Source organism: Globicephala melas, chromosome 2 (assembly GCF_963455315.2).
Source record: "Globicephala melas chromosome 2, mGloMel1.2, whole genome shotgun sequence".
Classification (NCBI taxonomy): Eukaryota; Metazoa; Chordata; class Mammalia; order Artiodactyla; family Delphinidae; genus Globicephala; species Globicephala melas.
The window spans coordinates 133,870,338-133,886,868 of NC_083315.2; positions in this window are offsets into that span (position 1 = coordinate 133,870,338).

Consider the following 16,531-nt stretch of genomic DNA (forward strand, 5'->3'; position numbering starts at 1 on the left):
CTCTCTGATGTCAGATTCTGGGGCAGAGCACCCAATGAGTGATGTGCCCAGAGGCTGGTGATGATGACTCTTGAGCCGTGGCCTCAGGAAGGCCAGAGGATGATCTCAGCACATTTGTTCTGAAATGATCGATAGACCAAGAGCAGATGTCTTAAAAATATCCCCCAATAATCCATCCCCTTTCATCCTATCCTGAAGAGCTTTAACAGGCCCTCCCTGTGAGAGGGCCATGGAAAGGGAAAGAATCCTTTACACAGCATGATATATAGTTTATAAAGCAATTTTCACATGTATTGTCACTCAATGCTCATAATTCTGCCAGTGTATTAGCATCGTTCCCATTTTACAGATGAGGAAAAGGAAATCAACAAGATTTGCCCAAGGTCAAAGACTTGAGATTCAAACCCAGGATGCACAACTTCAGTGCATGATGCCACACTGCCTCTCAGAGGCTGTGGATTAGAGGTAACGTAGCAGCCCTGGAAAATGTTCTAAACAAAAGTCAGGAGGACAACCAACAAAACTAATTAAAATTCTTCATGTTAAGTAAAGTGACAAGTGAATGGGGTCAAGGGGCAAGCTGTTTGGCTGGCAAATGATGGAGAAGCAAACTAAAGCAAGATAAAATTGGATTGGTGTTTTAAAAAAGGACATTTACACAGTGATTTTACAATAACAAAATATGACTTATTTCTCTGAGGGCACACTTCAAGGTTCTTATATAAACTGTCTTGAGGGATCCTTAAGCAAACACCTCACTTACCACTACTCCCATAGATATTTTAATACTCAATTTTGTGCTAGTTTTTATTTTAGGATTTTCCAGGAAGAATCAGTACTACAGGAATTAAAAGTGCTTTGTTAGAGGTGGTCAATTTCCGAAACCCAGTGATGTTGAGAATGCTTGTTAAGACAGTTTTTAAATATGTATTCATGAAGATGCACTTTTCTCATAAACTCACTCTCCTCCTCGCTTCTTATCTCTCTTATGTCCTGGGTCAGAGCCAGCCCTAGGCAAAATTGACAAATAGAAGTTTATTTTCAGTGCCACCTCCTCATTCCTAATTTCCATTGTCCCCATCTTCCTGTAAAAACCCCAGGTACTTCTTCCTACCTCCCTTTGCCCAAGGATTCAGTTTTCTTTCCTTCCCAATCAAAATCTGCCCTCCAGAAATGATATGATCAAATTTTTCACACTCTAGACCAGTGATTGCCAACTTTGACTGCACATTAAAATTACCTTTCATTTTTTAAAAAACATATACTAATGCCTAGGCCTTACCCTAGACCAACTGAATCAGAATCTCTGACAATGAAGCCCTGGCTTCAGTATTTAAAAAGCAGAACTAAAAAACCTTCCAAGTGATTCTAACATGTAGCAAGGGTTGAGAATCACTGTATAGACATTAATGGGGAGGCTTATTGCACTTTCTGGAGATAGTTGTATTTTATACCAAATAACAAAGCCTAAATTGTGAGATTTTCAGGCAGGCCACAAGACTGATGCAGGGTAGAGGGAGAATTGGAAAGAGAGAAGAGCCCTGTGTTGAAATTGCCCCCAGCCTCCTATGGTTCTCATCTCCACTAGCGAGTTTCATGGAACTGGACATTGGAGGGTCCTTTGAACATGTGTATTTGGCTTAGGATTTTTCTGTCTCATGGTCTACTTCTCGGAGACACTGCCCTTTGGTGTTCATGCCTGCACTTAGACCCTTCAGTTATCTCTATTTTGTCTCCAAGCTGTCGGATTATTTTTCTTCTTAGACCCAAGTCAAATACCTGCCCGTGATTTCCAGCATTCAGCTAAGGGAGTAAGAGGCCCCAATGTATTCAACATGGTAAATGCTGTGGGATGTTTCCTGGGTCTTCCTGTAAAGAGACGGACTTAAAATGAAAAAGACGTCTCTTTCTGCACAAGTCTCATGGGGTGGCAGTTTGGTAGGATCATCAAGAAAGCTGGGTCTGGTTCTCAGCTTGGTGGGCTCTGCACCAGTCTTATCATTGCACCTGAGAGTGATCAGGCCTTCATGAGGCGGCTCATACACAAACCATAACGCCAACATATTCATTCTTACTGAGATCTTTGATTGCCAGATGGGACTACTCCTGTTGGCTAGCTTATACCTTAGCTTAGGAAATTTAATTAAAGTCAAGAACTTTCTTACTGAGAATAAAGGTAGAGCAAAGGTACGTAACAAAAAAGTGCCTCCACAATATGTTTCCTGAGACCCTACCTAGAAACTCTAGAAAACCAGAGATTCCTATGTTTTAGCCATACTCACTGTCTCTCCTTCTCCTTTCCTTTGAAACAGAGACCTGCTTTCTGTGCATTAGATTTGGGGAGTGGCAGAAGGATCAATCCAAGAGAATACCCTCGTTGAGGAGATATTGCAAAGAGTCAATTACCTGACATCTGATGTAGTTTCCTCAACTAGACCAGTGGTTCTCAAACACTTCTGCACATTAGAATCACCTGCTAGCTTTAAAAAATCCTGAGACCTAGGTCAAAAACTAGATCAGTGCCTCTAGGGGTGGGAGCCCATGGCATCAATATATTAGTTCTAAAAATACCACAGAAATGTGTTGCCAGTGAACTCAGGTTATTTTTTAAAACTGCCCCGGGGTGAGTGCAAAGAAAAGTCAACTTTGTGAACCACTGAACTGTATCTGTTAATCCAATTAGCACATCCACGTCAGAGCCCCTTCCTCCTCAGACCTGGCTGGAAATAAATCCTTATTCCCTTTTTGTCTGCCATCCTGCTTAGGAGGGTTCAGGGTAAGGAAAGTTTATATTTATAGTCAAAGTCTTTACATACTTTGTTTCATCAGTTCTGGACATGGGCTGCACATCCCAATCCACGGTGCTGAGCTTCCTAAAAGTACATATGTCAACTACAACTCCTTGGGTCTCCTTAATCAGAAACTCTGAGATTGGGTGCTAGGAATCGGAAGGCTTTTAAAACTCTTCAAATGCGTTGATTCAAAACTAACTAGGGTTGAGAATCGCTGAGCCATGGAGATCAACCTGGAACTTGTGACATCTTTTGGCACATTTCATAATAATATCTCTCTTTATACAGAGTCAGATTATGGAGTGGACCAACCAGACCAATGTCTGTGGTACCAATATATTAGAAGTGCTAAAAATACCACAAAATGTGTTGACAGTGAACTGGGGTCTCTATACATGCCTCCTAACGTAAAGGGCAAAATGTAACATGGTCCCATTTCTACTGAAATACATAAGCTTTTAGAGGAAATTGAAAGGGGGGAAAAGGAAGCATTCTTGCCAGTGTTGACCCCTCCCCACTAAACAAATCTTGAACAAGTATATTTGACATCCACGGTGTTCACATATATCAATCCAGCCCTAATTTCAAGTCAGATTTTCACTGATGCTATTTGGGTTGTTTGCTGCTACATAGAACATATGACAAAATAAAGCCAATGGCACTGCCATTTCTTGAGCACTTATTATACACCTGATGCTAAGTCTCACTTCAACTTCTTACATGCTTCTCACCCAAACTTCTCACATGTAAGGAGAGTACCCGTTCATTTATTCATTGATTCATTCAACATGTAAAAGGTAGTATTTGATATTGGTAAGTACACAGGCTTTGGAATGAGACAGCATGAATTTGAGTCCCCTCCCCATGAGATATTGGCTGTCTGCCTTTGGATAAGTGATTTATTCCTTCTAAGCCTCAGAGTTTCCTCCTCTGTAGAATAAGGATAATAATATCACCATAAAAGAGTAATTCATTAAAGGACTGAACACAAAATCTGATAACTATTCAGTAAAAGTCATAGCATCAGAAACTATTATCACTACTGTGCATACTAACTGTGCTGCTAGGCTGGGTGCTAGACACCTTTATCTTTTTTTTTTTTTTCACCTTTATCTTATGAGTAAATTCATCCATCCATTTGTTTATTCATCTATTTAGTAAGTCAATGCATCAACAAATCATTTTTTAATGCTGTGCTAGGCTGTGGGAGCTCACAGGTAAGGAGGAGACAGATAGTAAATAAATGGTGGAAACCGGAGGTGATGAGAGCTGCAGTGGAGGTTTGTGTGTGTGTGAAGGGCCCTGTCAGTGTGGAGGGAGGTGCCAGGAACCTTGCCAGGGGCAGGAGACAAAGGTTTCATGGCACAGGAGACATCCGAGCAGCATCTCCAAGGAAGAGTGCAGCCAGTAACGTGAGGGTGTGAGGGAGGGAGGGGAATAGCATGCTGGGGAGAGGGAAAACCATGTGACAGGATAGGTTGCTGGGATGATGGCCATCGCTGACTGGAGAGGAAGGTCCTTGACTTTTCCCCAGATTTGGCATTCTGAGGGTTTGGGATTTAATTTTTGAGCCTGTAGACTTAGGTCTACCTATTATACTTCTCAGAAAATCCTCATTAAGATTTGATGAGTTAACCTATGCAATCCTTATGAATAAATTGAGCAAAGCTGTAGGCAAGTAGTGTTTTCATTTTTGCAATCACTCAATCATTTACTGGCAAGAAACTGAAGGTCCAAAGGCAAAAAGGAAATTTGGGTTTAATAACTGTTTGCAATGGATATGCCAATATGATTTTCATACTATTTTTCTATTATTTGGATTTATTTTATTAGCCTTTAAATATCAAACACATGATTCTGCAGCAAAAATGGGCTTTTGAAGTGTTAACAGAAAGAAGTATTATCAACATTCACTTATTAGGTTAGAATATATTCTAAACACAAAGGTTCTCATCACTGGGGTTTCTATAGGAAGAAAGCACTGCTAGCGCAGCTACAAAACACAGACCAAACCTGTAGTGCTCTGTGTCACTTACCCCGGATCCAGAAGCTGCAAGGGACCCTTTCTGAACACTTCTGCACGCTCCCAGCAGCCAGAATGTCTCCTGGGAGGTACATTTTATACTTAAATCTGGATTAAACCAAGATAAGGGGAAAAAGCTGACTTTACAAGACAGTGATTGTCTCTGAAAATTGGAGTTGAGTGTAATATTTATTTTCTTTTTATACTTTTCTGTATTTTCCAATTTTCTGTAATGAATGTGTTTTACTTCTTAAAAATTTCCCCCAAATTACATAATTTAAAACATCATAATGAGAACACAGGTCAAACACTAAATCACTTGGGCTTCACATATAGCTCTCTCTCTTCCCTTAAGCCCATTTTGCTTTGTTTAATTCAATTGTGACAGAGACATTAACAATAGTGATTAAGTGCCTCAATAAAAACCACATTTATTGTTACTGTTGTCAAATTCATCTGTTAAATTTCATTTCTGTTCATTTCCTTTTCTTAGCTGTATCATGTGTTGGAATTTATTACTTAATTATATTTTAGTAATGTGTGTTTTTAAATCAATTTATTGTCACAAATGATAAAACAGTAGGAATACAATGGCTGAACACTGATCTTTTTCTTACGAAAGCTTCCCCAGAAACCTTGTAATAGGCGCAGTAGACTTGGAGGTAATTCACTAAAATTTCTCCCAAGAACTTATAACAAACCACACAATGCCAGAAATGACAACATTTTAATCATTTGGAAATACCAATGGCTAATATTATACTTTAAGAATCAAATCGGGATTATAATATAATCTTATAGACTGCTTCTTTTCTCAAGAAATTAAATTATAGGGAAAAAACGTCATCTCCTGGTCATAGTCTTACACAGCAAGAAACATTTTAATTGTAAATGTGTCTTTTAGAGCCTTTAAATTTCAAAAAGATGAGGAGGAGGATGGATCCTGTGTACTTACTAATCTGTAAATAGAGTATCAGGCCAGGAATCAATTCTGAAATGCAGCATCAATTGCATAGGCTTCCACTTATTTTTAGTTGAATAAAAGCCCTACTAGATACGCAAATAACATCAAACTTGCCAGATTAAAGAGAGGCCCCTCATACTCTAAATCATGATTGTCAATCATCACCCAGGATTAAGGGATATATTTTAAAAACCTAAAAGCAAGCGCTTCCTTTTAACTTCTGCCTACTGCGCATTTTGGATTATCGCCCAGAAATAGTATTACTTGAAACAAGACTGCCTCCCTCCTACCATCTATGAGAAGTGCATTGTTACCATCTGCTGTTGTCTATTTGGAATAAAACTCAGCAAGGCATGCAGTTTAATGTTCAGAGTCCTTCAGCAGAGTCTGCTTGTGTCTAGAACGCAGCTTCACATTTAAATGGAGCTGATTTTCGGTTTAGTCAGTGTTTTCTCCACATTGCTATCCTCCCCACCAGAAAGAAGCAAATTAGTCTAAGGACTAAGACGACCACAACATATTCACATTGTAAAGTGGAAACTTCCTTTAAACCCTACAGTGACCAGTGAAGCCTTACTTGTAAACTCTCCAGGTTTATTCAGGTGAATAAGTTTTCCCATTTTGTATTTTCTCATTAGCATTATCTTCTCCAGACATATTACTTTCATTATTAGAAAATATTTTCTTTTAAAAGGCATGTGTTCTTAGAAAATAATACCCCAAAGATGTGATCATCAAAGGGCCTTGAATATAAATATAATAGGGAACTTTTAAAAAGAGTTATAATAGGTCTAACAAACAACAGATTTTGTGAATTTGTATGAAAGAGATGTGCAAATAATATCTCTAAAGTATACACAAGAAACTAATAACAGGTTTCTTTAGTTAGGGGTAGCAGGGAGACAGAGTCTGAAGTGGGAAAGACATTTACTTGTCTATACTATTTTGTGCTTTTTATTTTTAACATAGAAATTTATTAAATATTTTTATAAATAACCAATAATGCGGTTATTTAAAATTGTGAAAAAGAAAAAAATATATACTGGTTCTTTAAATTTAAAACAAAATGACATTCCAGGACTAACCTTATCAAGAAACAACCTTTTAATAAGATTATTAAAACAAAGTGTTAATTTATGAAAAGTTCAACATTCTATTAAATTGCTAACAAAACACTGAATTACAACCCAACAGGTTGCTTCATTGAATTCATTCATCTACTCCTGGCAAAGACATTCCAAATTTGAACTTAATTAATATTCCTTCTTCTGGTTTCCATAGTTTCTTTTTAAACATGAGTACCAGTAGAAACTGGCAGTAACTTCACCCATGTTCTCAATAATAACCCCCTCTGGCTGTCAATATGTATGAAAAGGAAATTTTTTTCCATACCGAGAAGAGCCCGCATTGTCATGTCTATTGTTTAAAAATATGCTGGTAACATTTCTTTCTCCCTCTTTTTTGTGTATGCAGTTTGACATACTTAACTCTTTCCCTGCCTGTGGTTCTCACAATGCTCAGCTGAAAAATGAACGTTCAAGAGTAGTGTTGCCATACTGGATCCTAATAATAGCCTCCCATTCTGCCTTCCAGGAACCTCAAAAGAGCAGTGGTAGATGAAACTGATGCCTGACAATTAACTGTTCTGGTAGAAACCAATATCATGGCTTATTGGTTTCTAAATGTAGCTGGGTGCAAAAGACTCTTGTTTCTGTTCTGTTTTAACACCTAAATGAAGGTCTCTCTTGGCCACTGTAAATGGCCTTTATCCTAAGGCCAGGTATTTTCCTATAGCCCAAAGCAAACAGAAGCTGTCTCAGACCTAGTCTGGTACCTCTTCTCTCTGCCTCATTTCCTCTTGGGTCCATGCTTGTCCTTGCTGGGCTGATTGCCCTCCATGAGTCACAATGTCTCCAGCAGTATGCTGCTGGGTTCTGGTTGCATACCAAAACATCTCTGTGTCCACTTTAGTCTAGAATGTTCACCGCTTTCTGCCATGATACTGTTGCTACTTTTAAGATTTTGCTCTTATTTTTCATCTAGCTGCTCCATCTCTATGCATCTGCACATCCTACACTGCTGGTGAAAATATTTCTGCTGACTAAATGGGTCCGTTGAGGTTTACAATAACATTTACAGCCTTCCTGATCTGGGATGAGCTTCATTTTCCTTGGTTTGCACAAATCAGGCCTGGCCACACATCACATCAGCCCCTGTGGTCCCTGCTTGTGTTGCTCTTTGCATTTAGTCCTCAGTGGCCAGTGGTGTCAAAGGTACATATGTAGACCCCACCCAAGAGGCCATGGGGTCACTGACCTCTCTGTCTACTTCTCTTTGGTCTTGCTGACAGCCATGGTTATCCCAACAAGTAACCACACAGAGCAGTCTGTTCTCATGGCCAGTACAGGCTTTGTCTCATCCACTACTACTCTAACTTTGAGACTCACTGATCCCTGTATTTTCCCCCCAAAAGGATTATTTACCCAATTTCAATGGGTCTGAAGGAGAAGAATAAACTTGCAAGCAAAGGATGGCCAGAAATACAACATGCCAGGAAACAAAAAGACTATTTTGTTCCTAGTTGTGTGTTTCTCCGGAACTTTCTCCCTTCTCCTATGATTTTAAGTCAAAAGACAAAATGCTGATTTTTAATATGAAAAAAATGTGCGTTGCATCGAAACTGCTGTCTCTCCAGAAAAGGTCCAGGAATAAATTAAAATAGAATTTAAATAAAAAAGAAATGTGCTGGCCCTAAATAGAAAATATCTATATAATATCACCAGAGGACATAAAAACAGATAGAAAAGCATACCATCTTCTTGAATGGAAAGAACTTAATAATCTAAAAATGCCAAATTAATACACCAATGTAGTGCAGTTTTCAATTAGAATCTCAACAGACATGGCAGACATGCAAATTATGCATACCTCCTCTGCTTATACACATACTCCATTGTCCCATCAGACTTCACTTAAAAAACGTAAGTTTAGGGGCTTTCCTGGTGACACAGTGGTTAGGAATCCGCCTGCCAATGCAGGGGACACGGGTTCGAGCCCTGGACAGGCAAGATCCCACATGCTGTGAAGAAACTAAGCCCATGCACCAGAACTACTGAGCCTGCGCTCTAGAGCCTGTGAGCCACAACTACTGAGCCCGCGTGCCACAACTACTGAAGCCCATGTGCCTAGAGCCCGTGCTCTGCAACAAAGAGAAGTCACCGCAACGAGAAGCCCGCATACCGCAACAAAGAGTAGCCCCCTCTCACCGCAAATAGAGAAAGTCCAAGAGCAGCAAGGAAGATCCAATGCAGCCAAAACCAAATAAATAAATTTATTAAAAAAACCCAACACATAAGTTCAAAGACAAAATTATTAAGAATTTCAAGATGATGTCAGCAGAGCACTAAACCAAGTGCAATCCCTTCTGAGTATGGGCCTTGTGTAACTGCACAGACTGCACACATATAAAGCTGATCCTACCATATTGAAAAGAGAAGCTCTTCCCTGCCAACTCTTTTTCTTTATACCCTGATCTGTTTTTTTCCCCCAAAGCACTTATCGCTTTCTAATGTACTGCAGACTTTACTGACTAATTGTATTGATTTGCTTCTGCTGCTAAAAGGTAAGCTCAACAACATCTGGGACTTTGTTCACTGATGTATCCCATGTGCCTAGACCAAAGCCCAGCACATAGGTGTTCAGTAAATATTGAATTGAGTGAATGATAAACCCCTGAGTGCTGATAGGGCCTTTATCCTAGGCTAATAAGACTCTGAGGTAGAGTTGTGCAGTGATTCATTACTGGAAACATGCCATGTTGACTTCTGAACTTTGGGCACCCTTCCATGAAGAGCAAAGGAGACACTGAGGCCTCTCCACTCACACACTTGTATTGCTGCTCTTTTGCAGGTTTGTAAATTGGATCAGAGTAATCTTAAAATGAGTTCAAGTCGTTTTTATTGCCCATCTTTGAATGTGGATCAGGCTTTGGGTCTGGCCTAGCCCAACACTTAGGCAACATTATTACTAACTGGCCTATGAATTCTCACCCACTGGCTCTAAATAACAAAGGAAAGGCTTACTCCCTAAACTCTTCATGTTGGTTCAGGTATTTTTATCCTCTGCTTGTGCTATGAAGGGTCACATCAATGTTCAACTTGCTGCATATTTAAATGTGAAAGGTATGGATTTCTTTAAGAGTTAAGAACAAGTTTGAGAAGCTACCCAAATCAAAATTCATAACATGTCTACTAACAGAGTTGAGCACTGAGCAGGATTACAGGGATTTTCCACTTTTTAAATGTACTGGTTTGTTTTGTGAAAGGATCTGGCTTTGGGGAGTTGCTGGATAGTTTGGGTTCCTGGTAGTTGATAAATCCATTATATTCTGAGATGTACCCTTTGTTTGGGGAAAATTATTCAGAATAGTCTCTTGTTATATGAAAGTAAGAGTTCATCAGTTAATCTTGGAGAAGCATGTGAAGTCGTCAGAAGTCCAAAGCCAGATGTTATCATCTGAGCAGCTTATTTTCCAAGAAATGTAACATGGTGGTGGTTAGGAGTACAGGTACCAATTGCTGACTGCCCATGTTCAATCCTGGTTCTAACTTCCCCTACCTGGGTGAACTTGCTTTAGGTTTCTCCACGCCTCCACTCTTTTAACCATAAAATAATGACAATATTAGTATCTACCTCATAGAGTTTTTGTGTAGATTGAATATAAAGTCATTAAAATAACATCTGACATAAAGTAAATGTTCCATTGAGTGTTAGCTATCATCATGAGGAGTTCTGTTTAGCAACCAGATGTGGTGTTGGCTGTGCTGGGCTCTTGAAGCACTGGAGAAATGCTTTCCTATATGTATATTTAGATAGGACTCTCAGTGTTCCTCTGTGGTGTTATTAAAATGAACTAACTTGGGCTTTGAGAAATCCACTCTACTGTGACTTACCATCTAGTCCCTCTCTCAAATCATTTTAAAGCAGAAAAATGAACGGGCCTTGGACTCAGGAGTGTGGGCATGGGGCAGACAGAGCCTCTTTGAGTCTGGATTTGGCACATGAAAGTTCTTGGAGAGTTTTGTTGATGGGCGTTAAATTAGCCTCAACATCTGGGAGCCTGATAGAAAGTCCATGGGGTCCCTGATATTGAATTCAGGGCACATGAGCCTGAGAAAAATCACTGCCAATGGCAGAGTAAATCACTTTTGCTGCTGTTCTTTGGTTATCCCCCAAGCATGCAGTAAAGCTTTATTAACCTCTACAACCTTAGGTTTGGGGGAATTCTAGGTGTTGGATTGGAATTCTTAGAATTTTAGTATTTTTAAAAAACTGACCTTTTGTAGACCAAGCCAATAAAGCAGGGGTACACTACCTAGATATTTCTGGTTATGCTGCATTGTATATTTCTGTAATGTCTGGAGTATTTAGAGCATGTATATATTACTTTAGAATGAGAAAAGCGAAAAAATATTATATATACACACATGGGTTTTAATCCACCTACACAGGCATTACTCTAGTAGGTCTTATCCTCTGAGGTCATATGATATAAATTATTCAACAAACAGCACAAGCCAGGAGGTGTATTATATCCAGAAAGTTCTAGAAAATGTGCCTTTAGATTTTACATTATTTTTAATAGTACCATTAATGGCTATGAATGCAAAACCAAAGTAGTTCTGTTTCAATTACTTTAAATAACCACTTAATTAGAATATAACTTAAATTCAGAAAAGTGCACAAACTGTAAATGTACTTTTCTATGAATTATTACAAAGTGAACACACTCATGTAACTGTCCCCTGATCAAGAAATAAAACAATACCCCAGGACCTAAGCTCTTGAGCCACCTCCTCAGACACTACCTTTCCTTCCCTTCAAAGGAAGGGAGTGGAGTTGCTGGGTATGCATATGCAGTAGAAAATAGCAAAGTTACCCAAAGAGCAATATATCTGTTCCTACCAGAATTGTATACAAATCCCACTTGCTTCACATTTGCCAATACATGGAATTGTCAAGGCTTCTTAATTTTTGCCATTCTGTGGAATGTGTAATAGTATCTCATTGTGGTTTTAATTTGCAATTCCCTGATAACCAATAAGGTTGAGAATCTTTATATCTATTGGGTGCTGAATATCCTCTTTTGTGTACTGTGATTCAAATCTTTTGCCAATTTTTCTATTGAAATGTCCTTTTCTTAATGATTTATAGAAGTTATTCATATGTTTTGGACACTAATCTTTTGTCAATTATGCATATTGCAAATATTTTCCCTACTCTCTTTGGTCTTTTCAACTTCTTAACTCTCACCAACAAATTTCTTCAAGAATCTTCATGCTTTTAAATCCAGTTCCCCAATCTCTAGCCTCCAGAGATTCAGAGGCTCTTTGTCCTGACCCTCTCACACCTGACTGCAAAGTCTATTCATTTTCTGCCTTAGCATGACTGGGAGTTCCTAATTTATATGTAATTCAAGTTAGAGTTACTTCTGTCACTTGCAAAGATAGTTTTTCCTATTCTATTACAAATATATTTGCCTGTTATTTTTCAGAAGCTTTATTGTTTTATCTTTCACATTTGGGTGCATAAACCACCAAGAATTTGTGTATGGTATTAAGCAGGGAGGAGGGATGGAGATTCATAAATATACTACTCCTCAGCACCAATTTTATCATAAATCAAGTATCTATGTATGTGTCAGTCTATTTCTGAACCCTTTATTCTGCTCTATTGGTCTATTTTTCTATCCTTTTGTCAATATCACACTGTCTTAATTACTGTAACTTTTTAATAAGTGTTGGTATCTAGTGGTGAAAGTTCTCCAAATTTTTTTTCTCTAAGAATATTTGGCTATTGTTGGACCTTTGCATTTCCATATGAATTTCAGTCATTCTGTCAATTTCCACAACAAATGAGCTGGGATTTTGATTAGGATTTTATTAAATCTATAGATCACTTTGTGGAGAACTGATTTATAATGTTGAGTTCTGATCAATAAACATGGCCTTTCACTCCCTTTAATTTCTCTCTATAATGTTTTAGAGTCTTATGCATAGAGGTCTTACATGTCTTTCACTAGTTTCATTCTTAGGTATTTGATGTTTTTGTAACAGATAACATTTCAAAATTATCTTCAAATTGTTTACTGGTATAAAGAATAATTTCTATAGTTAATCTGTAGTATACAGATTTTGTAACCTTGCTAAATTCACTTATGATAACTTATCTGTACTCTTTGACTTTCTATGTACATAATCACAGTATCGGCCAATAATGAGTTTTATTTCTTCCCTTCTGCTTTATCCATACATACATATATATATATATATATATATATATATAAAATAAGTTTTTTGCATTACTGTATTGGCTAGGATCTCCATTATGATGTTAAACAGAAGTGGTGATAGCAAGCATTTACAGATCTCAGGAAGATAGCTTTCAAAACTTTTACCATTACTAATCAAGGAAGTCATCTAAGCCTGCTTTCTTCACAGGAAAGACTTTAATTAAAGAATAGCTATTTTTAATAGATATAGAATTGTTAATATTTTCTATTTTATCTTGTATCAGTGTTTTTAAAGTTTTTTGAAGAATAACCTTAATCTATTTTTTAAAGTTTATTAGCAAAGAGTTGGTATTATTCTTTTTTTTTGTTAAGTTTTTTTGGCTGCGTTGGGTCTTAGTTGCTGCACGCGGGATCTTTGTCACGGTGCGTGGGCTTCTTTCTAGTTGCGGTGTGAGGGTTTTCTCTCTCTAGTTGTGGCATGTGGGCGTGTGGGCTCTCTAGTTGTGGCATGCAAGCTCAGTATTGTGGCACGCGGGCTTAGTTGCCCCGCGGCATGTGGGATCTTAGTTCCCCAACCAGGGATTGAACCCGCATCCCCTGCATTGGAAGGTGGATTCTTTACCACAGGACCACAGGGGAAGTCCCGCTTCAGTTTTCTTTTTAATGTCTTCAGAATATGTACAGAAGTTTCCCTCGTCTTTCCTGAGATAATATTCGTGCTCTTTTTCTACCTGATCAGTCTTGCAGAGGTTTATGTTTCATTAGTCTTTACAATAAAGCCAATTTTTGTTTTTGTTGATCCTCTGTTTTATATTTTATTTTCTGTTATTTTCCTTCCTACTTTCCTATGTGTTTAATTTGATGCTTTATTCTAACTTTTTGAAATAGATTTAAATAGTTGTTTTCTGCTTTTCTTCTTTTAAATACATTCACATTTAAGTCTTTAAGTGTTTCTCTATGCACTGCTTTGGCTGCATCTCACAAGTTTTGATAAGTTGTATTTTTACCAGTCAGTTCAAATATTTTCTAATTTCCAGTGTAATTTTTTTGACTCCTGAGTTATTTAGAAATAGTTTATTTTTCAAGTGTATGAAAATTTAGTAAACTCTTATTTCTAACTTTATTCCACTACAGTCATAAAACATACTCTGAATAATTCCAAATTTTTGAAAATTGTTAGGACATTATAGACCTAGCACATAGCCCATTTTCTAAATTTCCATGTGCACTTGAAATGAATATGTATTCTGTGGTTATGTATGACTATCATTTACTTTTTTATAATCTCCTTTACAGAAAAATCAAAATATTACAATCTATTTTAAAAACACATTTCTCTGTACTGATGAAAGTTAAATGTGTATTAAAATTAAAATATTTACTAAATATAATCACAAAATTTTAATGAAATTTGTATCCACAATTTTCTTAAACAAAAATATTCAATATTCTGTAAATGATCTCTTTTGATCAAAGCCATTAGTAATCACAATGAAAATAATTTTATTTCATTGTGTTAAAAAATTGCTAAAGCAGAGTAAAAGGCATCTGATAAAAGGATGACAATGTGTGAGTTTTGGGGTTTTTTTAAATCAGATTCAGAAATAAATTACCTCTAAAGGATTTTGCTAATCCTTTGGTTAACTATTACCCTGCTTAAGACAACTCAGTTATGTCATACTTCCAAAAGATCCAAAAATTTGCCTTCAAAACATGTCTGAAATCCATCAAATACAATTAATTTGTGGTATATCCATAATTTGCAATTATACTTTACACATACTACTGCCAAGGAGTCATTTGTTAACCTTAATGAGATAAACATGCTTTCTTTGGGATTACAGTTAAATATGATGGCTAAGAACTGTGTTATAGATCTGCAGTGTCTTCCCATAAGAAGATACTTGACATCCTCAAGGTTAAAGGTTAAAATTCTGGTTCAGAATCGGGAAGCATTCCTAGCATATAAACAGTCCAACTATAGGAAGTCATACTTCACAGCTTAAATTTTCTAGAGGACTGGAGTCATTCCATTTGAGTCTACCCATTATATCCATACACTAAAATGCTAGAAAGCTTTCTTTTTTGCTTTAAAAACAAAAACTCAACAACTATACATTATCAAAGTATTATTAAAATTTCAAAATCATTCCTCTGTTTCAAAGCCATAAAGAAGGGATGTTTTTCTTCTCCCACCATTTCTAGTATTTCTGAAAAGATGATGATTAAAAAGTTTAAAAGTTTTACATGACCTTAACCAAGTTCTCTTGGTGAGAAAATAGATGTTCTTCCAGCACTCACTGACATTCCCCCTAAACGTACTTTTGCTAATGTATATAATGTAAGTAAGTAATGTTGGTATTCAACAAGATATGTAAGCTAAGAATCTTGGAATCATATTTGATTCCCTCTCTTCCTTGCCCTCCACATCCAATAATCAACAATAGATAAGTCCCATTGGTTTAATCTTCCAAGTGTTTCCTGAGTCCATCACTTCCTCTTCATTCCTGTGCTACTCCCCCAGTTCAGGCCCTCAGCATCCAGATTAATGCAGTAGCCTAGCTTCTGCTCTCTTCTGCCCTCTCACCCACGGCACACATTCCTATCAGCCACCTTTTTAAAGAGTTGTTCATGTCATTCACCTACTTAATCATTAATGGTTGGTTCTCTATTATTTTTATGATAAAGCCTAAACAATTAGCATAGCATTTAAAACTCTTAATAAACTAACCCTGACCCAAATATTCCAGGCTTTACTTGCCTTTCTGACAGACCACATACCCTAAGCTCTACTCACATTCAGTGAATACACCAGTGACTCATGCACCACACCTTTGCAAGTGTGAGTCACATCGACCTGGAATGCCCCTCTACCTGTTCTATTTCCTGAAATGCTCCTTGACTTTTAAAAGTCTAGTGTGAAATCTTCTTGGAGATAACAGAACAAAGTGGTTAAATCACTGGCTCTGGAAGCCTGTGGTTATAGTGTGAATTCTGACTCTATTATTTCTTAGATATTTAACCTCTGTCAAGTTATCTAACTTCTCTGCGCCTCAGTTCCCTCATATGTAAAATGGGGATAAAAACAGTACCTACCTCCCACTGTATTAAGCACAATAACAAATGTATTATTAGCAAGGTGTCTGACACATAATAGGTGTTTAATAAAAGGTAACTTTAATAGTTTTAATTATCTACCCTCCCCACCAGCCCACAATTTAGTAACAGCTCCTTGTGGATTCTCACAGTACTTGGTTCCATGCTACTGTTATAGCACTTATAGAATACTATCATTGGCTGCATACATTAACTTTCTCACTAGGCTACACTCTTTAGGGCAGGATCTTATTACTCAATCTTAATATCCCTAACTTCTAATACAGTACCGGACAAAGGACAACATTTCAATAAATGTTGGTCAGATGAAAAATGAGCCAATGAGGTGATCCCACATAGGACTG